This window comes from Podarcis pityusensis (assembly GCF_964106645.2).
Source record: "Podarcis pityusensis genome assembly, chromosome: 1".
In the NCBI taxonomy this organism is placed as follows: Eukaryota; Metazoa; Chordata; class Lepidosauria; order Squamata; family Lacertidae; genus Podarcis; species Podarcis pityusensis.
The window spans coordinates 31,758,374-31,785,305 of NC_138028.1; the positions used below are offsets into that span (position 1 = coordinate 31,758,374).

At 45.7% G+C, this 26,932-nt stretch overlaps 1 protein-coding gene and 1 long non-coding RNA gene across 3 annotated transcripts in view; one reads left to right on the forward strand and one right to left on the reverse strand.

Moving 5' to 3' along the window:
• Positions 1-26,932, reverse strand: part of LOC308462543 — a 301,862-nt gene that overhangs the window by 192,288 nt on the left and 82,642 nt on the right. The gene's annotated exons all lie outside the window — the stretch shown is intronic.
• Positions 1-26,932, forward strand: part of SYNDIG1L (synapse differentiation inducing 1 like) — a 99,471-nt gene that overhangs the window by 43,582 nt on the left and 28,957 nt on the right. Inside the window, exon 1 of one of the 2 annotated variants that reach the window (XM_080979509.1) lies at positions 5,339-5,741. The exons of the other annotated variant lie outside the window; for it this stretch is intronic. The gene's annotated coding sequence lies outside the window, so the exon portion shown is untranslated. Of the gene's footprint in view, positions 1-5,338; positions 5,742-26,932 lie in introns of those variants that run through there. 2 annotated transcript variants of the gene reach the window in all.

A 26,932-nucleotide genomic window follows, 5' to 3' on the forward strand; every position in this document is an offset into this window, starting at 1 on the left:
TTTCTTCCTCTCCCTATTTCTCTGACTGCTCAGCCCTTGCCCAGAAAGAAACCTTTCTGAATGCAAAAGACAATAGGTGGAGCAGAGGTCTTGGGTTTGGGGGCAATTGAAGCCACCCACAACCCCTTAAATAGGAACATAGGAAGGTGCCTTTTTCTGACACAAAATGTCAAAAGGGCCATTTGGAATGGAGAAGCGGTTGCCAGAGTCATGGCTTCATACTTCTTCTCTTTCCCCCACCGTCCTCACCCTGCTTCTGTATTAGAAATCAGCACCTCCTACAACTTACATGTGATGTGCATGTGATGTGTTAGTTACCCTGTTAGGCATAAATCTAAAACCTGTAGTGTGTAAAGCAGCCCTATAGTGTGGGAGGTGTTGTACCCTAGGATGATTTGGGAGTGCTGGAGAGAAAAAAGATAGGTGGGGGCATAAGTAGGACTGTGGAAAAGCAGAGCCATAGCTAGGGGAGGGTCTAGCCAGGGTTTCTGCCCTGGGTGAAGCCTCCATAATAATAATAATAATAATAATAATAATAATAATAATAATTTAATATTTATACTCCACCCATCTGGCTGGGTTTCCCCAGCCACTCTGGGTGGCTCCCAACAGAATATGAATAATAATTTTTAAAAAGCAATCAAACATCAAACATTAAAAACTTCTCTAAACAGGCTGCCTTCAGATGTCTTCTAAAAGTCAGATAGTTGTTTATTTCCTTGACATCTGATGGGAGGGCATTCCACAGGGCAGGCGCCACTACTGAGAAGGCCCTCTGCCTGGTTCCCTGTAGCCTCACTTCTTGCAGGGAGGGAACTGCCAGAAGGCCCTCGGAGCTGGACCTCAGTGTCTGGGCAGCCATTGAGGCTCGCAACCTTCCATCAAATCTGGGCTTCAGCCAGCGAGAAAGATGAAAAAGTGAACTGGCAGCCACAAGCTCCATCCTTTCCCTTTCCCCATGAAGCTGAAGAAGGCTCATTTACAATTTGATGCAGGGAGAGGGAGAGTTGGAAAATCTGGAAAGGCTGCTTGGCTCTCCCCAGTGAAGCAGAAGATAGGATCCCCTGTGTGTTTGCTACTGTGTGAGAAAGAAATTCTGGAGGGAGGGAAGCTGAGGAATAGAATCAGTTGGACTAAATGATCCTTGGGGTCTCTTCCAACTCTACAATTCTATGATTCTCTGATCCCTTCAGAACTTTAAATGTATTTAAATAACTAAGGTTGAGTCATTTTACAGACTATACCTGATCCACACGCAGGAAAGTAAGGGGTGTGTGAGCATTTTTCCTGCCAGAGCAGTTCCCTGGCAAGCTCTGGTCAGCCTGGCTGCATTAGGATTGTAATAGAAGGGCACTTACTACTTTGGATTGGCAAAAAGCATTTCTTCACCTTACATGGAACTTAAAATGACTACAAAATTATAGAAAAAATAAATATAAAATATAAAATAAAATATAAAAATAAAAATAAAAGGAATCTTGTTGAAGCTTAGCTGGGAGTAAATTTACACTCCTTGAAAAAGTTTGCACAGAACCAAGAAGAGGAGTGGGTGGCAAAAAACCTCAAAGAGGCTTTGTTAGACATGATACCAGAGCATTGCTACACAGTGACATGTTATTCTATTATATGTTGGATACACCCAGCCTTTCAGCCAAGACCGGCCTGCAAAGTGGCTTAGACTTAAAATCCATGCGAAGGTGCAATTTAGGGGTGGGTGTGTTTTAGAGGGGAGCAGTCTCTTCTAGCTCCTGGCGGCTGCTGGCACAGTACAGATGCCAGTCTTTTCATCCAGATGGAAGGGGCAGAAGCAGCTGCAGATGGACCCAGGGGCTGGCTGATGATAAAGAGGCTAACCCACACACAAGCAGCCCCTCTCGCTGATCTGCACAGTCTTTCGCCCCCTTGGCAGTTGATGGTCTGGTCCAGGTTCCAGGCTAATCTCTCCTGCGAGAGGAAGCAGGAAGAGCTGCAGATGGACCCAGGGGCTGCTTGATGGCAAAGCTGATGTACCAGAAGGGGCAAGTGTTGCTTGCCTTGAGAAATATCATACACTGTCAAGTTAGGGCCTCTCCAGATGGTAGCAGAGCCCAGGGCTGATGTAGCGCTAGACCATAAGTATTACAAGAAAGAGGTACCAGCTTCTAGCTCCAGATTTTTTCTGCAGCATTTGCTGTTTGGGACTCTGCCATCCAACCCAGCTGATCATGCTCATTGCCAGTCTGCTCTTTGGACAGACAACAATCAGCACGAGGATCAGGCACAGTCTCCCTGGATGGCTTCCAGGTATTATGAATGGAATGATGGATGAAGAGGACCGGCAAGGTGGGCAGGCAGGCATTTTTCTCCCTCTCTTGCAATTGTAGGAAGAAGAGTCACCCAACACAGTTGATCAGGGATAGGTTAGAGGCAGACAGGATGAAGCGCTTCTTCACACAATAAGCATAATTTAACTTATGAGATGGATTCTCAAAAGTTGTGATGATGCTGAAGGCAACTTTAGGAAAAGGTTGCATTAAATTTATGGAGGATGGAGTCTTACAGTGGCTATGAGAGCTAGGACTGCGATAGGAACATACAAAGTTGCCTTATAGTTATGGTGCAAGGCGATGCCAACCTTTTGGGGGTCTGTGGGCATGTTTGCACACTGGAGGAACTGTTGTGGGCACCACACCCACACACGTATACATACACCACACAGCCAAGCATACACCACAGCCTATTATATTGACTGCACCAAAATGCTTCTTTCAAGCCTAATTTCAGCTGTTTGGGAAGACACTATGGGCCCCAGGGGCAGCCTTTGCAACTGCCTGTGTACCGGTTGGCACCACATTGGTAGGCCCCTGATATTCATTGGTCCATACTGATCATTCTTTCCTGGCAGTGACACCCCAGCATCTCAGGTCCTGTGGTCTAGAGACGTCAAAGAAGTGTTTCAGTTTAAAGCATGGGTAGGCAAACTAAGGCCCGGGGTCCAGATCCAGCCCAATCGCCTTCTAAATCCAGCCCGCGGACGGTCCGGGAATCAGCGTGTTTTTACATGAGTAGAATGTGTGCTTTTATTTAAAAGGCATCTCTGGGTTATTGGTGGGGCATAGGAATTTGTTATTTCCCCCCCCCAAAAAAATAGATATAGTCTGGTCCCCCACAAGGTCTGAGGGACAGTGGACTGGCCTCCGGCTGAAAAAGTTTGCTGACCTCTGGTAAAGCATTGTAAATTTAAACAGGGAAAACCGGTAGAGGAAAACTGGACTCCACGTCGCCATCTTGTGGCACAATGTTCTGTCACACATACAACGCATATAAATCACTTTTTCTTTACCAGTCTAGCTCAGTCCCTATTCATCACCTACCACCTGACCCTTTAAATGAGAGATGTCAGGGTCTGACCATGATATCTTAATCATGGAGACCATATGCTGCATATCACTAAACTAATCTCTATCCAAAAGGGGAATTTCCACATTCTGTGGCAACACCTGGTGAGCAGATGCTGAAAGCGAATCAATTAGGGTCTCTATGGCCACCGTGCCCTGCTTTTGCCCCTAGCATCTGGCCAGCAGAGAGTTGCACTGCCTCTGAACACCGAGGTTCCACTTAGCTGACATAGCTAATTGTTACTGATGGTTCCATCCTCTGTGCATATAACTTAACCCATTCTGAAAGTTATTGGTGCCCATTTTGCTGTCCATATATCATCGAAACTTCTGCAAACTTCCCAGGGATATCTGGCTATCAGAGGCAGAATACGAGAATCATCTTTGCTTGATCCAGCAAGACTGTCATCATGTTGCTCTGTTTCAAGTGCACAAAATCAAGCGCTCCTCTATATGGAAGTTCCCCTACGGACCTGGTTCCCTCCAGATGTTCTTTGACTACAACTCCCATCAGCCCCCGCTGGCTGGGGCTGATGGGACCTGTAGTCCAACGACATCTGGAGAGCAGCAGGTTGGCAAAGGCTGCCCTGTGGTGTCTTTTCTTTTTCCTCAGTGTGGGGTGGGGGAGCATGTCACTTGTTCAATACCACAGGGATTTAAACATTTCTACTCAGACTAGACAAAAATCAGACTGGTGGGGAGAGTGGAAGCGGAAGCATCTCTTAATTTTTACTGGCAGAGAGATTCCACGGAGTGGGTAAATTAGCCATCAACCACTCCCTTATCTACCAGACTAATACAGCATCACAGTAAGGGGTAATCTGGTGAATGCTCAGCAGATTTTCAGCAATTACAGAGGGATCCAGTTGGCTTTTCACAAAATCCCAAGTCTCTCACCCACCTTGGGGTGCAGAACATGTGAAGAAAGGTCTTAAAAGGGGTCTGTAGTTTGTGTATCAGTCCATTGGGCACACAGACTGAGTGACAAGCACATTCTTCATATCCTTGCTTGATCATTAGCACTGCAAATCGATTGGAGATTATGACAGAACCCAAATTTATGTATGTTTACTCAGAAGTAAGACCCACTCTGCTCAGTGGGCCCTACTCCCCAGTAACTGTTCATAGGCTTGCTGCTTACAGGGCAATTGCATGCATGTCCATTCAGAAATAAGTTCCACTGAGTTCAGTAAGATTTATTCCCACTTGGTTGCATTTAGGTTTGTAGCCTCGATTTAACAGTTTTAATTTAATGTTTGCATAATTTGGGAACCTTTGGAAGACTATTGAAGATAACACAATTTTAAAAATGAAATAAAAATGAAAATGAAAACCATCCCTCGGTCTTAGCCTCACAAATTCAAATTTGCCTAGCCCTCCCCGCTCCCAAAGCCCCAACCGGTCTCAGACCAGGCGAGAACATCTGGGGCTGAACCTGGGCAGTTAAGCTAGTTCCTCAGCCCCTTACCTGGCAGCCCCAAGTAAAAACAGGTTATAATAAATACAGTTTTAATTATTATTTTTTAAATCCATCTATTATTATAGATCGTTTAGAGATGCTGTCCTATTTAACTCCCCCCCAATACGCATAGGTATAAATTAAATGGTTCCGAGAATATACAGATGAGGCATTGGGGCTGCGATCCTCTGCACAGTTACCTCGGAGAAACTATCCCATGGAAGACAGCGAGTCTTATGCCTGAGAGTAAACAAGCCTAGGGACTGGGCTGTTCAAATATCTCCCAGTCATCAGATTGGGTTTAGAAATGAAGGGCTCAAATCTGGAACAAAACAAAACAATCTTATTGCTGGAATCAAGCTGGTGATTCTCTCACATTCCGTGCAGCCCTGTCTGAGCTTATGACATATTGTTGACCAGGAAAAAGCCACGGCAGTGAGGGTGGGCGGGCTGCGGAGTGGGGGGGGGGGCGCTTGAAGAAATGGGAGGGGAGAAGATGGTTAGGGGGGAGATGCCAAGTGTCTGGCTTGGGGCAGAGGGAGAGTTGGAGAGAGGCAGCCGGAGCCCCCGTTTGGCGGCGCAGTTCCCCCCCTGGAGGGGAGGCGGGGGGAGAGGACACTCCGCTCGGCGGGGATCTCCGGCTCGCAAGCGAAGGGAAGCTTTGCTGCAGCTGAAAGGCTTGTGCGGAGCAGCGCCGCTCTCGGCCGCGCAAGGGCGCATCTTCAGCTCTGGCTCCGCCTGCGCCGCGGCGCTGCTTCCCGGACGCTGACCCTCCGCCTACTTGAAGCTCTCCCCACCGAAGGCAGGGGCCCCGAGGCGAGGATCGGCCGCGCCCGGGGGAGGGACAAGGATGCCTGCGCTCGGCTCCCTCCAACTCGGCGGCTGAAGCAGCTTCCTCGGCTCAGGTAAGGCTCCCGAGAGCACCTTTCCCCCACCGGGGGCGCGTGCCGTCGAGGCGCACAGCGAGGACCTCCCGAGTGCCGCCGCCGCCGCCTTCCTCTCCTAAGTATTGGGCCAAACGAAAATAGAGAGCAATAGCGGGGGTGCCGGAGTGGGGAGCAGCCTATCATATGTGGGTGGGCTCGGGGGGGATCTGAGGGCGAATGGGCGACTCTTTGAATGAAGTTTGGGGAATATGTGGCTCCTCCAGGCACGCCCCGTGGACAGCGCCCTCGTGTGCGCATCTGCTCAGAAGCGAGTCCCCTTTGAACTTGCTCCCAGGTAAGCGGCTGTCGGAGGGACCCACTGGGAAGGCAGGCTTCTCAAACGCCCGATGCCCTGGTGAGGGGCGCAGGGACAATCTCTGCGTCTTGGGTTTGCTAGACCAGTCGAGTGGACGACTCCTGGCCCTCGACAGACAGCCCCAGCTGGGCAGGGTCTCCCTGCCTCCGAGATGCCTTTCCCCGGACGGTTGGGCTGCACTTTCCGGAGAGAGAGCCACCTGCTGTGGTCGCTTCCTCCTCCGGCTCCGGCGGCTGCCTGAACTTCGCGCTGCCCGGGCGCCACAGGAGCGCGGGGGAAGAGAGAGACTCGAAGGAGAGCCAGGCAGTGGCAAACATGAACCCCCCGGGTCTTAAGCATGTTTCCACGCGTGGAAGGTCCGCAGCGTCTAATGGGACTCGATGCGCCCTGGGTTACACAATGAAACCCCTTTGCCTTCATAATACTTCTTTCTGCGTAAGCGTGTTTAGGACTGAGCATCCCTCTAAGAGCCAGCCCACGGTCCCCGGTGAGCCGAGGAGGGGGGAAAATGTGGCTGCTCATCTTGGGCGCTTTGAATTTCTTGAGGGAAAGCTCCTATCCCTCCCCAACCCCTAGGAGAAGGCAGGACTCCCGCGGAGGGAAGAACAACAATGCCTCCCTCCTTCTCACTCAGGAGGGCTGGGAGGGGTCCCTTGAGGCTTAGGAATACAGAGGATTTTGCGAGGGAGGAGCAGGGAGGTTATCCCATTTTATCTGCACAAGCCCCCACCGAGGTAAGTCAGGCAGCGGGACGACTAGCCCAAGATGATCCACTGTATTTTGCTGCCACTCGAGGATCTGTACCTATGTAGTCCAAGGCAAACTCTTGGTGCCTTTCGTCTCTGAAGACATTTGCTTGTGCTTGGCAGGAGATGATGCCTGACACAGAAGTTAAGTTGCATGCAGAATGCAGTCATCACCCAGGCGTGATTTTCCTCTAATCAGTGTTTACAAGCTACCTAGAAGTGTTTTCTTGGACTGGTACCTCTTCTTTAGACAGCAGCCAAGAGGTAAAGGAGGATGGGAGAAAAAGCTGGCTGAGAACTGAGAAAGCTTTACTGTCACAAGTTTGGAGCGAAGCCCAGTTTGCTGCAATTCCAGCCTGGGCTGCCTGGGTCTGCGTGGGCACGGCAGGTCCCACAAGGGATGCTCGGATAGAGCCACTCTCATTCTCACCTGCTTTCATCCTTTTTAGGCTCCATCAGAATTTGGGACAGACTCTGTGTGGCAGCGATGCTTAAAGAGTGTGTGCCATCTGTCGTTCCAGTCTATGGCACTCCTATACCCAAGGTTTTAAATGGCTTTTTGCTCAAATTGGCCTGTAATGTGGAATGTAATATTAACTAATATTGGCTGGGAAGTATATTCGTTTTTTAAAAATGGCTCTTTTCCACTTTCTGGGTGGCATGAGCTACATCCACTCATGCGCACATGCAGTGCGAGGGAGGCTCAAAGGCACTTTGAGATGTGAAAACTCCAGTCCTGTGTTACGGATGTCTCTCTCCTGCACTTTCACTGCCGTTCGGCCCACGGCCAGACCTCTAATATGTTCCCTGCCCCATGAAGCCATGAATCTGAAGCTGTGGCTTACCTGTTCTGAGACTCAGTGTCACTTGGTGGCTGGTGGAGACATCATCTTTTTGTGCCAGTGGTAGTCAATGTGCTGCTTTTCAGGTGTTTTTATAACTAGCTCAGTTGGTAGAGAAGGAGACTCTTAATCTCAGGGCAATAGGTTCGACCCCCACATCGGGCTAAAGATTGCAGGGGGTTGGATTAGATGACCCTTGCGGTCCCTTCCAATTCTATAAATCTATGATTCTACAACTCCCATCATCCCTGACCATTTGATATGCCCTCTGGGGCTCATAGGAGTTAAAAGTCCAGCAACATCCAGCACAGATTATGTTGGTTACTCCTCCTCTAGGCAAATTAGTTAGAGTTACTCCAGGGCAGTTGCTGCCTCTTTCTGTCTTGTCCTAAACCTGGGGTCCACAATATAGCATCCCTGCCAATGGCCCCTGCCACGTGTGTGTGTGTGTGTGTGTGTGTGTGTGTGTGTTTAAATGAGGGTTTTAGGGATTGCTGTTGCTTAATTAGGGGGTGCGACTTGCTTTTTGAGGGGTGTTGCCTGCTTTTTATCTCTGTTGGTTCATGTGTGAGAATGTAGACCGCCTGTCTATCGCTGTGGGGAGGTCTGAGCATCACCAGTTTTTCTTCTGTGAAATGGATATTTTGTGGAGGGCCATGACAGTTTCTTAGATTTCCAAATGTGCCCCCACTGGTCCAAAGAGATCAGGGACCCCTGCCCTAAACATAAGCTGCAGTTGCCCTGAGGGTAGACTGCTACTTATCTCTGTTTAACAACATCTCATAACTGTTTAGGGCGGGACAGGTAGCTACTCTGAGGTAAATTAGCACCTTGCCTTTTTGGGTGTAGGAAACTAAGGTCTGCCTGACAACATTTTGGTGTCATGTTGACATAAGCTCATGAAGGACACATAGAATCACATGAATTGTAGAACTAGCAAAGACTTTTGAGGTAATCTCACCCAGTCTCTGCTCAGTGCAAGAATTTACAGCATCGCTGACAGAAACCTGTCCAACTTCTGCTTAAATACTTCTGCATCTTGCAATATATTCCCCAACAACAACAACATTGCCTTGTCAGATGAGGGTGGGATCTTTCATTGCAGACAAAGTGTTTCCCAACTGTGCCTCCTTTCATCCCTCAACATAGTCCTGACTTCTCATGCTGGCTACCTTATTGTCACACACCGATTCATTAATTAATTGCAGGACTAAAGCGTGGAGTTTAAATCATTTTTTTGTTAGAACTGCCTTCCTGTGAAAGGTGGTTGTTTAAAGTCAGCCGCACAAATCTCTTTTATTCTAGGCAATATGTCTAAAATGGCTTTTCAAACAATGCGTGGTTTTCGTTCATAGGAACCTTTCCACATTCCTTTTCTCCCTCCCTTTTCTTTTGGCATGAAATGTTCTTAAAAATAGCATCTCGATTCAGTGATACTTTAATGGGTTGGTTAGAAGCATGGAAATTAATTGCCTTTTAAAACCTGGAATGAATTGGCTGTTCTGGCTTTGCTGAAGAGTCAAAAATGCCATTGCCTCTCAATTTTGTAGCACACATAAACAATCACATCTTGGGAATTCCATAATCCTGCTGGGAATGCCGAAAGGGGGGAGTGTGGACACAAGCACCCATCTTCTGCAGACCCACCTAACTCAGGATAATGGCATGAGGTGCATTTGGGGAGGTTGCACCAATGGCAGAGAAGCAGGCAGGTGGTGATGTAAGCATATCACAAATTTCCAAGAACCAGAAAAAACAACTTTGCTGCTGGTTGATGGAGAAATTAACACTTTGCTCATCCTTAACTCTCTGTCTCCCACCCCCTCTTTTAAATTCAAATCACACATCCCCAAGGCACCCCCCCCCCCAAAGTTCCAAATGACATTTGCAGAGGACAAAGACATGATTGGTCCCCTGTTGTGGGGTGCAGATAAAGAGGTGAGGGGATAGAGAAAGTTTTTTTGGAGAAGGATCATGGGGGTTGTTGCCTGCATTTGCATGCAATCATTAGTTCAGCTTTTTAAAGAAAAAAACCCACAGCTGTATCTTCCTTCCTTCCTGCACTAACCTCTTCCCAAAATTACATCACTCTGAAAATCGTCATCTAATTTTCTCCTCCCGTCTGTCTCAGCCTTCCTTGCTCCTTCCTTCTGCAGTGTCTTTTGAGCATTTGGGAAATTATTTCCCCAGAGAGATGTATTACAAGCACTTTTACAAGACAAATCTCTGAGTGTCAGTTTTGCTTTATTCCCCAGCCTTTTCTTCTTTTTTTTTAGATCAAGGCAGCTGCCTCTGAAGGTTTTAGATGTGAGCGACATAAAAGTTCTGTTGGGTCAGAGCTCTCCATGAGTACTGGACAACTCCAGTCAAGCCGACCCTCACATGTCAAAGAAGCCTACATTATGTGCTGTAAAAAGAGGTCTACACTTTTATATATATTTATTAAGTATTTTCTCCTCTTAAGACCCACAATTTCAACCATTCAGGTGCAAAGCACAAGAAGATAAAGGGAAAGAAACACTTTGAGAATGTCCAGAATAAATGTGAGGGAAGTGGAAGGAGCTGCACAGAGCACAAAAACGCTGGCCATTACAAGCTACATTCAGCCATCCTTTGATCCAATAACCTTTGGCATTATGCTTCCAACCTCTTCGGTTAGTAATCATAATGACTTATTTAAAAATATGAAAGCTGAGGACACCAAATCCTAAGGAACTGACTGTATTTCCCACTTGGGCATCCAAAATGCAGAGGTGGCGAATATACGCCCAAGCCTTTCTGTAGTTCCAGAAGAGTGTAAGCTATTCCCTTCCTCATTTGCACTGCAGCTGAGGAATGTGAACGAGCCACAAAAGTGAATATTTTGTGAGGTTTCTATTCCTGTGGGATTCCATATAGCACCTGTGTTGCATGCAGGAGATCCTCAATTCAATCCCTGATGCCCCCAATTAAAAGAACCAGGTAACAGGTGAGCGGAAAGACCTCTGTCAATCAGAAGGGACAAATGCTGGGCTCAGTCGGTGAAAAGCAGTTTCTTGCGTTCCCAGAGGTTATGCTCCTCTACAAAGACACATTTGCATTTTTGTAACTTGATGACACAAGCATGAAGCTGCGGCTTGCATGGGTGAGACTGAATTAGTCATCACAGGGCCAGCATCATAGCATTGCTCATATATACTTTAGGTTCAATGCTGTTAATTGAGTCAGTTCACACATTCAGCTGTGAATCATTACAGCAAATTAAGAGGTGTACGTATAAGTGCGAACTACCCCTGACTCAGTGTAACAGCTTTCTCTTATCTCTATGTTACAGGGGCTTGGGAAATCTGCTATTTGGGGAGAGGTCAACGTGGGTGGTGCTGGGACGTGGGTGGCGCTGTGGGTTAAACCACAGAGCCTAGGACTTGCCGATCAGAAGGTTGGCGGTTCGAATCCCCGCGATGGGGTGAGCTCCCGTTGCTCGGTCCCTGCTCCTGCCAACCTAGCAGTTTGGAAGCACATTCAAAGTGCAAGTAGATAAATAGGTACCGCTCCGGCAGGAAGGTAAACGGCGTTTCTGTGTGCTGCTCTGGTTTGCCAGAAGCGGCTTAGTCACACTGGCCACATGACCCGGAAGCTGTACGCCGGCTCCCTCGGCCAATAAAGCGAGATGAGCGCCGCAACCCCAGAGTCGGCCACGACTGGATCTAATGGTCAGGGGTCCCTTTACCCTTTACCTTTACATGTTTTTTGCTGCCACTTCTAGTGAAGTCCCATACAGAGGACACCTTGTCCAGGAAGCACTGGCAGCGCCTACTGTATTCATGGATGCAGCTCAGCACAGCCCATCTGTGAAAAGCAACTTTGCTTTATCTTCACCCTCTGTTCTCCTCATCATTCCTCAGGTTCTATCTTACCACAAATGCAACATCTGAGACCGGTTTTCTGTCTCTCTTTGTTTTGCTTTTGATCTGAGGCACAATGAAAAGTTTAATCAATCAGCCCCTCTGGACATGCATAATGTGTGGAGTTTTATTAATGTGCTATTATTTTAATTATATTTTACTTCATTTTGAAAAGCAGGATGCTGTAATGACATGCAGCATACAATCCATCAATTTGTGCATTGCCCTCGAAACAGGCTTTTTTATAATAATAAAGTATCCCTACATTATCATATTTACCTGTTTACTTACTTACTTCATTTATATTCTGCCTTTCCTCTAAAGTGTTTGAAAAGGCATTCATAGTCCTGCCCTCCTTCATCTTATCTTCTCAATGGCCCTGTGGGGCAGGGCAGGCTGAGACTGGCTCAAGGTCACCCAATAAGATTTGAATCCTGGTCTCCCTGGTCCAAGTCCAAGACTCTAACCACTAGACCATACTGGATATCTAGTGTCCCACAAGACTCATATCAGTTATGAGAATAAGCCAAAAATAAATATATTTTCTCATGTTTCCTGAATTATTTTTTCTTAAAAACAACACTTTCTTGAACTGATTAATCACACCACCCCAATGATTTATTCTAGATTAGTCAACATATTGCTGGATTTCCACATAACTGGAATAATCCCTTTCATAACTAGTTCCTATACCAAAAAAGGTGGTTGCTAAGTGTAACCATGTATATCCCATTTTACAGAGAGGGGGAAGGGCCAAAGCTCAGTCACGGAACAGCTGCTCTGAGTGCAGAAGGTCCCAGGTTCAAGAGAGACCCCTGTCTGAAACTGGAGAGCCACTGAGCATCATTTTGAAAGTACTGAACTCAATGGACCAACGGTCTGTCTTTGTGTACAAGGCAGCTTCCCATGTTCCTTTGTTGCATTCACAACACTCAACATAGCCTTGTTGCAAAATGACTAGGGAAATGAATGACCTGGGGCTAGATCTCTCTCTGTTCCATGAGGTTCCCTTCTCTTGTACATCACTGATGTTCTCAAGCATGCTTATTCCCCCACCTCCATTAATCGGTATTCCAGTTGGAATGGAACTCTATATCATTTTAAATGTCATCTACCTTGGCCTTAGTAGGTTCGGGAAAAGATGGATGCATGTAAATTTCTCTATCCTCACTGAGGTTTGCAGCTTCTTCTGATTTAGTATCATCTCTGAATCTCATTATAGTCTCCTGGTCCAATCTCCAGACTTCTAATGAAGAAGCTATATCAGACCACCCTCCATACCTCCCACAACTCCATTCCTTGCTGTTTATCTGAATACCCTTTGCTTATTTACAGTCTCTGTCAGCTTTCCAGTGTTTGTCTCTGTGCCAGGACCATAACTGTGGCTAAATAAATGTGTTTCTCAAGTAAGATTGCATGAGGTGGCACAGTTTCAAATCTCCGAATCTTTTTATTTTATTTTTTATCACTTAATGTTTTCTTAACACCTAAAGACTTGCTGGGCACTTAATAGAAATCAGCAGAAAACTCTCACTCCAAGAGCTTCCATCTTCCATCACAGGAGCAACAAAGCAAAGAAGAAAACAAGCAGGAAAATAATGGGGTGGGGAGGTGAGTGAAAGGAAGGACAGAGACGCTGGTAATAAGATCACACTGTTCTTCGGTGAGGCCTGCTCACAGCGCGATGGTTCCCTTAAAAAAATCCATATCTGCCATCTCCTGCATCCCCTCCTTGTGCCTGCCTCTGTATGGCAAAACTGCCTTCACCTCCTTGTCACTAGGCCTTCCACAGCACACCCCATGAACTTGTGAATAGGGGTTGGCACATCTCAGAATTAGAAAGGACATTTGAGACCTCTTTTGTGCCGGAGCCATTTGCTAGCAGCTGCCTTTTCCTGGAATTAGTGGTGAATGGAAAGAGAGAGGGGAGTGTGGGATTTGCGTCTCCTCTCCAGCTACTGCTGTCCCTAACTCAAGGCACAACATTTATTTATAGGGGTGCTGCTGAATTCTACGGAGGATTTGGTGGTGCGAAAGTGGTTCCAGCTGCAACAGAACTGAACTGGGACCAGAATGAAGCCTTATTTACTGAAATCTACCAAATTCCACACGGGACACTGGTGGCGCTGTGGTCTAAACCACTGAGCCTAGGGCTTGCCGATCAGAAGGTTGGCAATTCGAATCCCCGCGACAGGGTGAGCTCCTGTTGCTCAGTCCCAGCTCCTAGCAGTTCAAAAGCACGTCAAAGTGCAAGTAGATAAATAGGTACCGCTCCGGCGGGAAGGTAAACGGTGTTTCCATGTGCTGCTCTGGTTCCACCAGAAGTAGCTTAGTCATGCTGGCCACATGACCTGGAAAAACTGTCTGTGGACAAATGTCTGCTCCCTCGGCCAGTAAAGCAAGATGAGCACCGCAACCCCAGAGTCGTTCGCAACTGGACTTAGCTGTCAGGGGCCCTTTACCTTTACCTTTACCAAATTCCACTACACGTTTATAAGGCATTTCCCTGGTTATAGGTGATGTCATACATGGGCAGAAAGCCTTTTCTTGGCCAAGGTGGCTTTCCAATATCTGCTCAAGTCTTTAGAACTACCTACAATCTTAGGATACTTGAGAACCATCCCGGCCACAGCAGAACAGAATTGAACATGGCTTCTCCCAATTCCAATCTATCCCGTCTTTCTAAAATGCCTTAGATGCGCACTCTTCCAGTATTATTAATGTTAAATTTATATCCCAACTTTCCTCTATGGACCTTTCAGGTTAGGCTGAAAGATGGTGACTGGCCCAAGGTCATGCAGTGAACTTCATGACTAAGTGGGGGATTTGAACTCTGGACTCCAAGGTGTTAGCCTGACATTCTAACCATTGTGCAGCACTGTTATAGATAAAAGGGGCAGATTTATAGCACCCCTGTTATTCATACCAAGAGTTACTATCTGAAGCCCACACCTCCCCATTTCAAATTTCGCTCTGTTGTTCCCATGCACTCTGTGATAGCTCTGTTTAAAAAAAATAAGAAAACGTTTCTTCCTCTTGTAAAGGTGTGTTAGAAAAATAACTCTGCCCCATAAGCTATTATCAGTATTATGAAATGATCCTCAACAGAATGTGAACTGCATAGTGTTATCGTCTTTACATGTGTATCCACATGCATATGCATTAGAGACAAGTTGCATCCTCTGCCACTACCCCACTCAGAGATTTAAATTCAAGAGAGCCGGAGGGGAGAGGTGAACCATGAAGAATGACAAGTAGGGACATGTTACAAAACATCCCGTAAAAGTCAAATATAGGGACAGGGATTTACCAGCAGAGAGAACAGAAAACAGGGATGGTTCCTAGCAAATGGGGACAGTCAGGTATATATGAGATGGGGGGATTGAACATATTTTTGCTGAAAGACTTAGAAAACTGAGTCAGGGAGAAGTTGTAGCTTCCAAGATCATAGGAATGAAGAAAACTGCCTTACGCTATTAGACCAACAGTGTTATGTACTGAAGTTCTCACCCTGGGCCAGTAGGGGGATACTGTAGATAGTTATGCAAATGAAGGATCGAAAGTGACGTTCAGTGCTTGGATAGTTTGTATGCAAATGAAGGATCGAAAGTGACGTTCAGTGATTGGATATGTTTAGAAAGTTGCTACTGTTACGTTGTTCTGGAGCTCTATATAAGCAGGCTGACTGAGCTCTTCAGTTCAGTTCTGTTTTGGCCTCTGAATAAAGAAGAGCTGTTTGAAGAATCGCTGTGTCGTCTGATATGTTCACCCACAACTTAACAAACAGAATACAAGAACATGAGAAGAGCCTGCTGGATCAGGCCCATGGCCCATCTTGTTCAGCTTCCTGTTCTCCCAGTGGCCAACCAGATGCCTGTGAGAAACCCGCAAGCAGGATTTGTGCACAAGATCTGTGCTGGGCCCGGGGGTAACCCGAGTAACGCGGTCCAGGTCCTGTCCCAAATCCCAGGGTTCCGCGAGGAGTCAGTCCGACAGGGTCAAGGCAGGACACGAGGCAGGAAACCAGGCAAGGTCAGCTGAAGGCAACGAGGGAATCCTCACATCTGCAGCCAGGGCAGGCTCAGGCCCCTGACTCAGCCCAGCTGGTGCTTGTTGCGGGGGAACCTGCGCAGACTGGGGCTCTCCAGAATCAGGCCCCAGACTTGATTCAGATGATGCCTGAGGCAAAGGATCCGGTGCAGACTGAGACTCCTCTGGCTCTGAGTCCGAGTCCGAGTCCGAGTCCGAGTCCCAGGCCATCACAAAATCACTCTCTGCTCCCTTGGTTTCTAGCAAATGGTATTCAGAAGCAGCAACTGTGGAGGCAGAGTACAGCCATCGTGGTTAGTAGCCCTTGGTAGATTTATCCTCCATGAATTTGTCCAATCCTCTTCTGAAGTCACCCAGGTTGGTGGCCATTGTTGCCTCTTGTGGGAGTGAGTTCCATAGTTTAAGGCTGTGCCTTATGAAGTGTTTGCTCTGAATCTTCCAACATTCAGCCGCATGAGTGTTACGAAAGGGTTTCAGGGGGGCACTTTTCACTATCCACTGTCTTTTGGCCATGCATAATTTTATTAAGGATAGGTACCCATTTCTCAACAAACTCTTATCATTCTTAAATAAAGTAAGTGCCTTTGGGACACGTAGTCCTCTGGGAATCAAATCAGGGGTCAGCAAACTTTTTCCCTCAGGCCTTGTGGGGGCCGGACTATAGTTTGAAAATATATATATATATGAATGAATTCCTATGCCCCACAAATAACCCAGAGATGCATTTTAAATAAAAGCACACATTCTACTCATGTAAAAACACACTGATTCCTGGACCGCCCGCAGGCCAGATTTAGAAGGCAATTGGACCAGATCCGGCCCCCAGGCCTTAGTTTGCCTACCCATGAATCAAATCATTCTTTACATATTCAGTAAGAGAGGCAGCATGCATTTCTAGACAGACTTTTTGCTTTTGTAAGTTAAAGAAAGTCACATGCATAATTTTATAAACTTATATCATGTCATCTCTAACAAGCCTTTTCTCACAACTAGAAAGTCCCAAATGCTGCAACCATTCTTCATAGGGGAGTCACAGTCCATCCCCTTGACCACTTTGGCTGTTCTTTTGGTCCATCTCACTCTGCACTGTCTCCAGTTCTCTAGGGATTTTAGACTCTAGGACTTTTTCCCAGCTCTACCTGGAGAAATCAGGGATTGAACCTGGGATCTTTTCCATGAGCCCCTTCCCAACAGCTTCCTCACTCAATACAATCCGCAGCCCTGCCTATGAGACTGAGGCTTTTGTGAGTGATATTGTCGTTCTGATATGCTAGGGAGGGCAATATTCCTACCAGGAGAAATTTACCAGATTTTGAATTCATGCCAAATTTTGCAAGAGTTTTAATTAATCAAATAATTGATAATTATTTTTTAGTCACAGAAGTGTTCCTGCTATTCAGGTCACCATCTAAAATCATAACATGGGAAAGTACTGCATTTTTGCCTTATTGGAAAAATGATGTAGCGACCGTGACCTGAATTATGGCACACATTTCTGTTTTTCACAGGTTGAGTTTCGGATAACGTCTCCTCTTTTAGAGTGTTGTGTGAGGATCATTCCTGTGACACAAAATTGTGAAAAGGAAAGGAACCAATCCAGGGGGGCCAACTTGAATAAAATGGCAAAGCCCATCAACTTGTTTTTTGGGGGGGCTCAAATATTCTGTTTGGGACCTTGGCCCCATAGGAGTTGGCTCCTATGGAACCCGCTATTTGAGCCACCAGAAAAACACGTTTTCATTTTTGCTATACACCGCAAAAGTAAGAATTTCATAGGACGCCAGCCATTAATCTAAGTTGAGTATTCTACAAAACTTTCAGCAAATGAAAGGCCCCACCCCCGACTTTGAATAGAAGAATTCTTTTTATCCTCCAGCCTTTTGTATCTTTGCGACATATTTCAGAGATTCAAAAAGATAAAATGAAAATGTGCAGCTTTTAAAATACAAAGTATGCTTGTAAAAGTGACAGCCGAGTAATACTAAATATAGACTGTAGTTGGTATGTTCTTTTAATGTACAGTATTATTATCATTACTTGGGAGCAAAGTATTATGGGTACTGTAAGACAATTACAGCAATAGTCCTTGTCATATTGGGAAAGGAAGACAGAACAATGGGTAGAGCAAAAATAGAGAATGGAATTAAGAGGTGGCAGGAGAAAAAATTGCCATATTATATATTGGGGGAAAGCTCTCTGAATGGATGCAATTTATGCATTTTAGAAACACATATATATCAGCAATTTATATTGTTCTGTCCATTTTTGTTAACATACGAAGAAGTTAAGGAGGCATAAGAAGACAGCAAGGATAAGTTACTGCATATTTACTTGCTTTTGTCAAACATAAGGTTCTTTTGCCCCTCACTTTAACAATGTTAACTAACAAGGAAAATCGATTAATAACAATAATTGCTAACAATAAAAGCCTTATGAGTGAAATAGTAGTGACAGCAACAGCAGGCAACATATCTATTTAAGGAGTGTATTTTATGATTAGGGGGTAGGACCAGCATTTGTGAGTGTAGCAGTTGATAGAATTTGCCAATTCTGTTGGGATCTGTTTTTATTTGGGGGGGGGGGTATTTCCCAATACCCATGTTATCTCCATGTGTTGTCACTTCTGTTTCAACTAGCAGGGAACGGCCCATATGGTGCACAGCATTACATTTTAGAAAACCCTCCAGGATGGCTATGGTAATGTTCCTAAATACCAGTTGCTAGAAACTGCAGGAAGGGAGATTGCTCTTGTGCTTGGGTCATGTTTGCAGGTTTCGCACAGGCATCTGGCTGGCCACTGTGAGAACAGGATGCTGAACTATAGATGGACCATTGGCCTGATCCAGCAGGCTTTTCTTACGTTCATGTTGTTGTTGTTTAGTCGTTCAGTCGTGTCCGACTCTTCGTGACCCCATGGACCAGAGCACGCCAGGCACTCCTGTCTTCCACTGCCTCCCGCAGTTTGGTCAAACTCATGTTGGTAGCTTCGAGAACACTGTCCATGTTAGGATATAGTGTCCGTTCCACCTTAAATAGTCAGGCATGATTGTTGTGTGTCACATGCCTGTTTACTTCCTGCTCCTAGGTTGTCCCCTTCTCCTTGTGCCCTCCATCTTTCCCAGCATCAGGGTCTTTTCCAGGGAGTCTTCTCTTCTCATGAGGTGGCCAAAGTATTGGAGCCTCAGCTTCAGGATCTGTCCTTCCAGTGAGCACTCAGGGCTGATTTCCTTAAGAATGGATAGGTTTGATCTTCTTGCAGTCCATGGGACTCTCAAGAGTCTCCTCCAGCACCATAATTAAAAGCATTGATTCTTCGGCGATCAGCCTTCTTTATCGTCCAGCTCTCACTTCCATACATCACTACAGTGGTACCTCGGGTTACATACACTTCAGGTTACATACGCTTCAGGTTACAGACTCCACTAACCCAGAAATATTACCTCAGGTTAAGAACTTTGCTTCAGGATGAGAACAGAAATTGTGCTCCGGCGGCGCAGTGGCAGCAGGAGGCCCCATTAGCTAAAGTGGTGCTTCAGGTTAAGAACAGTTTCAGGTTAAGTACAGACCTCCGGAACGAATTAAGTACTTAACCCGAGGTACCACTGTACTGGGAAAACCATAGCTTTAACTATACGGACCTTTGTTGGCAAGGTGATGTCTCTGCTTTTTAAGATGCTATCTAGGTTTCTCATAGTTCCCTAAAAATGTAAGCAATAGGACCTGAGTACATAATGGTCAGGTTAATTACAATGGAATCAAAGCATACCTCACTTTCTCTGCATCTTGTCCAAATTGGGTCCTCCCTTAAAGAGGGCACATATTGTGGTGAGACCTGGAAAACCCACACCCTGTATTGTGAGTGGGTACGATTGGCCAGCCACAACACCCAATTGGTAGGTCCCTCGAAGCTGGGTACAATCTGGCCAATGGGGCGCAGTCCAAATGGTTCCAGGGACCTATTTATGCCCATACACGTGACCCAGAGCTTCCTCTTTCGGTGGATGCATTCGGAACACCCACCCACCTCTCCCTACTTTTAGGGCTTTGTGCTTAACCTTGCTATGCCGTCGTGTGTCGTCTGTTGTTGGGATAGGGGCACGGCAGGAATTTTCCCCACTTGGCTGATTGGCTGTTGCCATATGGGTTTCGCCTGCTGCATAGAAAATCGTCACAACTTGTAAGGTTGCAGATAGGCTCTGGATCAGGTGATAGGGATGGGAGAACACTCTCACCATCCCTATGTGAATGATATTCCGTTAAAGGAATCCAGGGACTCGATGGTTTGGTTACCCCTGAGGGGGTTGTGCCCATGCCTGAGTCCAGGGGGACATTTGGGTGGCGGAGATAGCCTGTTCCCGGCTTTCCGCTTATCCATGTGTTCACCCTTGGCTGACCTATGCTGGTGCCCTGGGTCAGCGCTACCTGCATGGCAGGGAGCTAGTCGAACCAGAGCCTATGTAACCAGTCACTTTCTGTAATCAATAAAGTTGTGGCCTAGATTCTGCCAAAAACCAAATCAAAATTTGAGTCAAGTGTGAATTTATTTAGGGGGGAGGTTTCTGGGTCTGAACACACAAATACCTTGTGCAGTCACAAGGTTTCACCCTAAACTGTCTCCCACCACCCTACCTCAAGTTTTCAAATGTACCCACAATTAACAATATTTGCATCCAAGCCACTGCTAATCAAGGCTGCAGTCTTAAACACACTAGGGAGTCGACTCCATTATCACAGTGGGACAGAATTCTGATGACAACGGCATTATGCTGTAAGGATATTGAACGGCACTGGCTCCACGAGCATAATATATTTCATTGTGAAATTTGAATTTGTGAAAGGTCTTCAGAGGTCACCAGCAGCCTAGCCTGGAAGCTTTTAGAGCAGCCTTCACCAGCTTGATGTCAGCAGAGTGGCTAGAATAAAACAGATGAGGAGTCCAGGGAGGAAAAGAAACTTGTAATACTGAACTGAGCAAAACTGAACAAAAACAGTATATGATATGAGGAGAAATGAAAGGTGTTTCTCTTTTTTAGGTCAGGCATGCTGAGGAGGAAAGTTCCATCAGAACTACTTTCCCCCCTTTCATCTGCCAAATTTCAACCATATTCTTTGTTGTTGCTGTTTAGTCGTTTAGTCGTGTCCGACTCTTTGTGACCCCATGGACCAGAGCACGCCAGGCATTCCTGTCTTCCACTGCCTCCCGCAGTTTGGTCAAACTCATGCTGGCAGCTTTGAGAACACTGTCCAACCATCTCGTCCTCTGTCAACCCCTTCTCCTTGTGCCCTCAATCTTTCCCAACATCAGGGTCTTTCCCAGGGAGTCTTCTCTTCTTATGAGGTGGCCAAAGTATTGGAGCCTCAGCTTCACGATCTGTCCTTCTAGTGAACAATATTCAACCATATTCTTTACTGACCACCAACTCCCAAATGACTAGAATTCCCAGCCAATCAGAGTCTGCTGTCATCCAGACCAAGAACATAATTACCGTATTTTTCGCTCTATAAGACGCACCAGACCATAAGACACACCTAGTTTTTGGAGGAGGAAAACAAGAAAAAAAATATTCTGAATCTCAGAAGCCAGAACAGCAAGAGGGATCGCTGCGCAGTGAAAGCAGCAGTCCCTCTTGCTGTTCTGGCTTCTGGGATAGCTGCGCAGCCTGCATTCGTTCCATAAGACGCACACACATTTCCCCTTACTTTTTGGGAGGGAAAAAGTGAGTCTTATAGAGCAAAAAATACGGTAACCCTTAATTATCCCTGCTCTTGTATGTCTGACACTTGGTGCTATCCAGGTGTTTGGGATTATAGCACCCATCAGTGCCAGCCGCCAGCCACATTGGCAAAGGACACTTGGAGGAGGACACTAGGTTAGCAAAGCCTGCTTTAGAGTGTGAATGTGTGAGAGAGAAAGAAGGAGGGATCCTGTTACATGACTTGGTCTGGACTTTAGATGTTCAAGGAGCTTCTTGAAGGCTTGGCTGTTTGCCCAGTCTTCTTCCCATTTGACCAGCAGCTAGTCAGTGTGTTTAGGTTAAATCACTGCCTGACATTCAGCTGCCACTACATTCAGGAACTGCACCTTTGCATCCTGACAAAAACACCATTGTACTTAGCGAGGGAACCCAGCCATTCACAGCAAGCACTGCTCTCTCATGTCGACAATGGGCAACCAGCTCTGGCACTATATGGCTGGGCTTGGGGGAATCAGAAGTGCTGGAACAGAGTTCCTGGTCCCTGAAATGGAAGCTATTTCAATGTGTCCTGTGCTTTTGTTTTGTTTTTTTGTTTGAATGGTGTGATAGGAAAAAATAAATGGAAAGAGGCAGAGCTATGAAGATCCCTGATCTTCTTTTAAATGTGCTTTAATGTGGCTCTTTAAAAAAAAACCACCTTATCTTGTTGTAAATGTACTACAGGCAGTTAAATGTAGTGGAAGCATTCAGTGGGACTAGCTGCAATCAGGACAATGGGCAAAGAGGAAGGTCTTGGCAGCCTCTGTATGCCTAGAGCTCTCTGAGAGGCCAAATGTGTGTCATAGACTGCAGAGATAAGCGGCTGCAGAGATGCTGGTGGAGGTTTGGAAACAATCACCATTAATGCATGCAATCAGCACACAGTTCCCAAACACAAGCTGTTCAGCATTCACTGGGAGCAGCTGGCCTATCTTGTCCCATCCTTAGCAACAAGAACTCCACGAGGAGGATGGAGATCTTGGCAGAGGAGTATGACTTTGTTTCAATTCAGGTCAAAGTGAGCTGACAGGTTCTTGTGTACCTCTCAGGAAAAAGCCTGAGTGTTTCCTTAGGGAGGTCCACATATCAGAGACCTGATCAACACATGCAGTAAAGAAACAGGACTGCAGTTCTGGATTAATACCATTTTGGTCCTATTGGCTTCATTTTTAGGAAACTTTAGAGGAAGGCGCTGGAAGCTGTTCCATACAGCAGCTGAGGAGAGGGAAGCAGTGCCTGCTTTCTCTCTTCCTTCAGGAGAGCATCTCTCTGTCTGCGCTGTGACCCGACAACCCTAAACACAAGGGCTCAGGACGGTTTCTGAGAGAGATGTGGAAATAATAGGACTGCAAGCCAGAAAGCTAAAAGGTCAAGCTGGCAAGGAGGAGAGCTGGATTTCACAGATTGATTTATTTGGCCAGGAGTCTCTAGTTACTGCTTGATGAATGCAGTTATTACTGTCATCTGAGGTTCTCAAACTTCTGTAAGAAAATTTCATGCGATACGAGCCACTGACAACACTGTTTCTCATCTACTAGCAAGGCAGCCAAGTCAACTCAGTTTCTCCCCCACCCCACCCCCCACCCCAATCTTCAAGAATAAACACATTTTCTCTCAGCTTCATTTTGGTTTTCGTTTAGAGAGCCAGTGTGGTGTAGTGGTTAAGAGCAGTGGACTCGTAATCTGGGGAACCGGGTTCGCGTCTCCGCTCCTCCACATGCAGCTGCTGGGTGACCTTGGGCCACTCACACTTCTTTGAAGTCTCTCAGCCCCACTCACCTCACAGAGTGTTTGTTGTGGGGGAGGAAGGGAAAGGAGAATGTTAGCCACTTTGAGACTCCTTCGGGTAGTGATAAAGCGGGATATCAAATCCAAACTCTCTCTTTATGTCTCCCAGTAACTCTTACATCCTTGTCATACTGAGGGGGGTCACAAATCAAACCCGTGGCATGTATCAATTTGCTTGCCTGTCTTTAATGTAAAGCCTGCATATGTTCCATTGTTTGTGCCTATCAGGCTATTGTAGTCTTTTGTTACAAAAGCCATATTGAAATTGTTTTCATCTTTTCTAATTCGCCCCCGAGGCTTTTTATCAGACCCATCTGGGTTAATGAATGGGGCTAATTATTATACTTCCCAGTTTGCTAAAATTGCTAACCTCAGCCTCCAACTCAGTTATTCCATACTTAAAAGAAAAACTTTCTTGATAAGACCTGCTTCACACAGACACCATGTTTGTGTCAACTTCTGCCAGGCTTGGGGGACAGCATTGTTCTTTAAGAATGATCTAGGTCATTCTTAATATAGGAACCCAATCATTAGTTTACCATTTAAGTTGCTGGCACAGTAATTAACAAGAGTGCTATTTTAGGTTTCTTTTCATGTGCCTGAAACTGTGTTATAATTTACTGAATAAATCATTATTTTAATTTAAAAAATATCTGCAGATCTAAGGGTGCCATTCACAACATAAAAATACAATAACAAATTGTCCAGTAGCACCTTAGAGACCAACCAAGTTTGTTCTTGGTATGAGCTTTCGTTTGCATGCACAATTCTTCAGATACACTGGAACAGAAGTCACCAGACCTTTATATGTAGTGAGAGGGTGGGGAGGGGTATTACTCAAAAGGGTGGTGGGAATGGGTGGTTGGCTGATATATGTGGTAAACCTGTTGGGCTGTTAATGACTGCAATTGGTCTTACAGGAAAAAGCAAGTGGTGAGATGGCTAAAAATAGCTTTATCATGTATAATGAGATAAGAATCCAAAGTCTCTATTCAGACCAGGTCTCTCCATGATTTTAAGTTTGGTAAAGGTAAAGGGACCCCTGACCATTAGGTCCAGTTGTGGCCGACTCTGGGGTTGTGGCACTCATCTCACTTTATTGGCCGAGGGAGCTGGCGTACAGCTTCTGGGTCATGTGGCCAGCATGACTAAGCCGCTTCTGGTGAACCAGAGCAGTGCATGGACACGCTGTTTACCTTCCCGCCGGTAAATAAACCTATTTATTTACTTGCACTTTGACGTGCTTTCGAACTGCTAGGTTGGCAGGAGCTGGGACCAAGCAACAGGAGCTCACCCCGTCGCGGGGATTTGAACCGCCGACCTTCTGATCGGCAAGTCCTAGGCTCTGTGGTTTAACCCACAGCACCACCCGCGTCCCTACTTAAGTTTGGTAATAAGTTGCAATTCAGCAACTTCTCTTTCCAGTCTGTTTCTAAAATTCTTTTGTAATAAGACAGCTACTTTGAGATCTTGTATAGAATGCCCTGAGAAATTGAAGTGTTCTCCTACTGGTTTCTCTGTCTTGTGATTCATGATTCAGTGTATCTGAAGAAGTGTGCATGCACACGAAAGCTCATACCAATAACAAACTTAGTTGGTCTCTAAGGTGCTACTGGAAGGAATTTTTTTATTTTGTTTCGACTACTGCAGACCAACACGGCTACCTACCCGTAACTATTATTTTAATTGTTCCTTTTTCAATCAATGGGTATACATCTGTAACAAAAGAAAGAAAGGAAAAATATGCACAATGGACACAGTAGGTACCGGTATATAAAAGAAAAAATAGAATATACACACACACACACATATATGGCTGAGGAAAACAAACAGGGAAAATACTAGTTAAAGCTACTTCCAGATGAATTCATACTTTGCGGGGACTATATTGAGATCAGGACAATTATTATAATGCATCATAAAAATTACCAAATACCCACGTAATCCTCAGGTTCTGCAAATCCCTGCATCTTACTTTTTTCACATGTCACTGTCTACCTTGTAGCAGGGGTGCCATCTTGAATAAAATGTTGTGGGGGCCAGGTAAGCCCCACCCGCATAATCAATCACATGACACAGTGCACGCACACTCTTCGAATAGGAATGCTTATCAACTTTGCGGGGGCCCTGCCCCCTCGAATATTTTGTTGTGGGGGCCGAAGCCCCCATGGCCCCTGGGAGTTGGCTCCTATGCATTGTAGTAATTCAGAATTATAGACAACTGAGTATTTTGCAAATGGTCAGACCATATGACAGATTAGAACAAGTGATAGAAAACCATTGTGTGTGCGCGCGCGCCGGTAGTGATGTAAAAAGGCATCATTTTCTGTGCCACCTCATATATGTTGCTCTCAGCACTGTTTCCGTTCCACTGCAGCTGGTCTTCTTCAAAAACTGATGCTATTCCTCTCAGCGTCCGCTGTTGTGAAATTACGTAGCTTAAGCAAATTACATAATTACATAAACTAAGTTTTCATTACATTATCCCACCCCATTCATTTCACTACAAAGGAAACACAGTGCAAATTGGGTGGGTGGGCCATAATTATGTATCATTCGCAGGCTGAAAGCAACAACTGATCATGGGGCGAATAAGCGGCCATTGGCAATTTCCACTCCTTGTTCCATTAGAATTCTATAAGATCCCTATGTGTGGGTCTACATCAGTTAAGTGTTGGCTGTATGTAGATGCCCAAAAATTCCTCCTCTTTTGGGAGAAAGGGGACCGGCGGTGTGGTGGTAACTTTGGAGAGTGGATCTCTTGTTTGTGACTCTTAAAAGTCATCTAGTTTTGAGAGCAGTGTGCATGGAGGGTTGCACACAGCAATCTTTGGACTGTAACACAGTGAGCCTTCCTAAATAAAACATAATTTGACTCCTGCAATTCTACCTTTGAATCCTTTTCCAATCAGCTACGTTTGGAAAGCAGGTGGGAGATGTGTACGAGGCCGCAGCACATTCCAGAGCCTCCAGATTATTAGGATTGTCCAACCTGAATCTGTATCTCTTTGTCATGCTCTGAAAGGCTTTGGGACTGCTCGTAATGAAATGCCCTGCCTAATTATAGACTTACTGTGCCATACAACAACGGGACTATTCATTGAGAAACTGCATTGTTAATAAGCAAGACAGTTACTGAGAGAACACTTATGGAGACAGTTTTCCGTAATCTGCAGTCAATATTTGGTTGAGTGGAGGAGATTTGGATTCTAAACCTCCCACACAAAACTGTCCCTATTCAGTGTTACTTAGGGAATCAGTCTAAATATAGACCAACAGAGACATCTAGTGACCAAACAGAAACTGAGTTGATTATCTCTCTTCTGTGGTGCAGTGCATTGTTTGCATTGAGGCCGAATACCTCCCTGAATTAAGTGATTTTTCTATTTTTATGGAGAATACTCCATAACCCACTTTCTTTATGGTTTGAGGGTCATGAAGTCCTCCTCACTCTGAGCTTCTTGGGCTCATGGGTCCTTGACATTCATTGTGCAAAGAAACGGGTGGAAATGAAAATAATATCAATATGCCTCAATTTTTAAAATTGTCAAACACAAGAGTTGATTGAAGAACTGAGGAACAGGGGAGTGAAAAGAAGATTCTGAGCCATTCTCAGCTTTTGGCTCTTTAACACCAACTCTTGAGTTATGAGGCATGAAGATGGAGAGGTTCTCCTCCAACTTCCCCACACGGTACATGAGCTCTTCTATTGTTTTCAGATCAACATTTACTATTTACCTGACTCAGACCAGACTAAAGGCTCATTTAGTCCAGGAGCCTGGACTAAAAGGCCAACCAGATGCCCATGG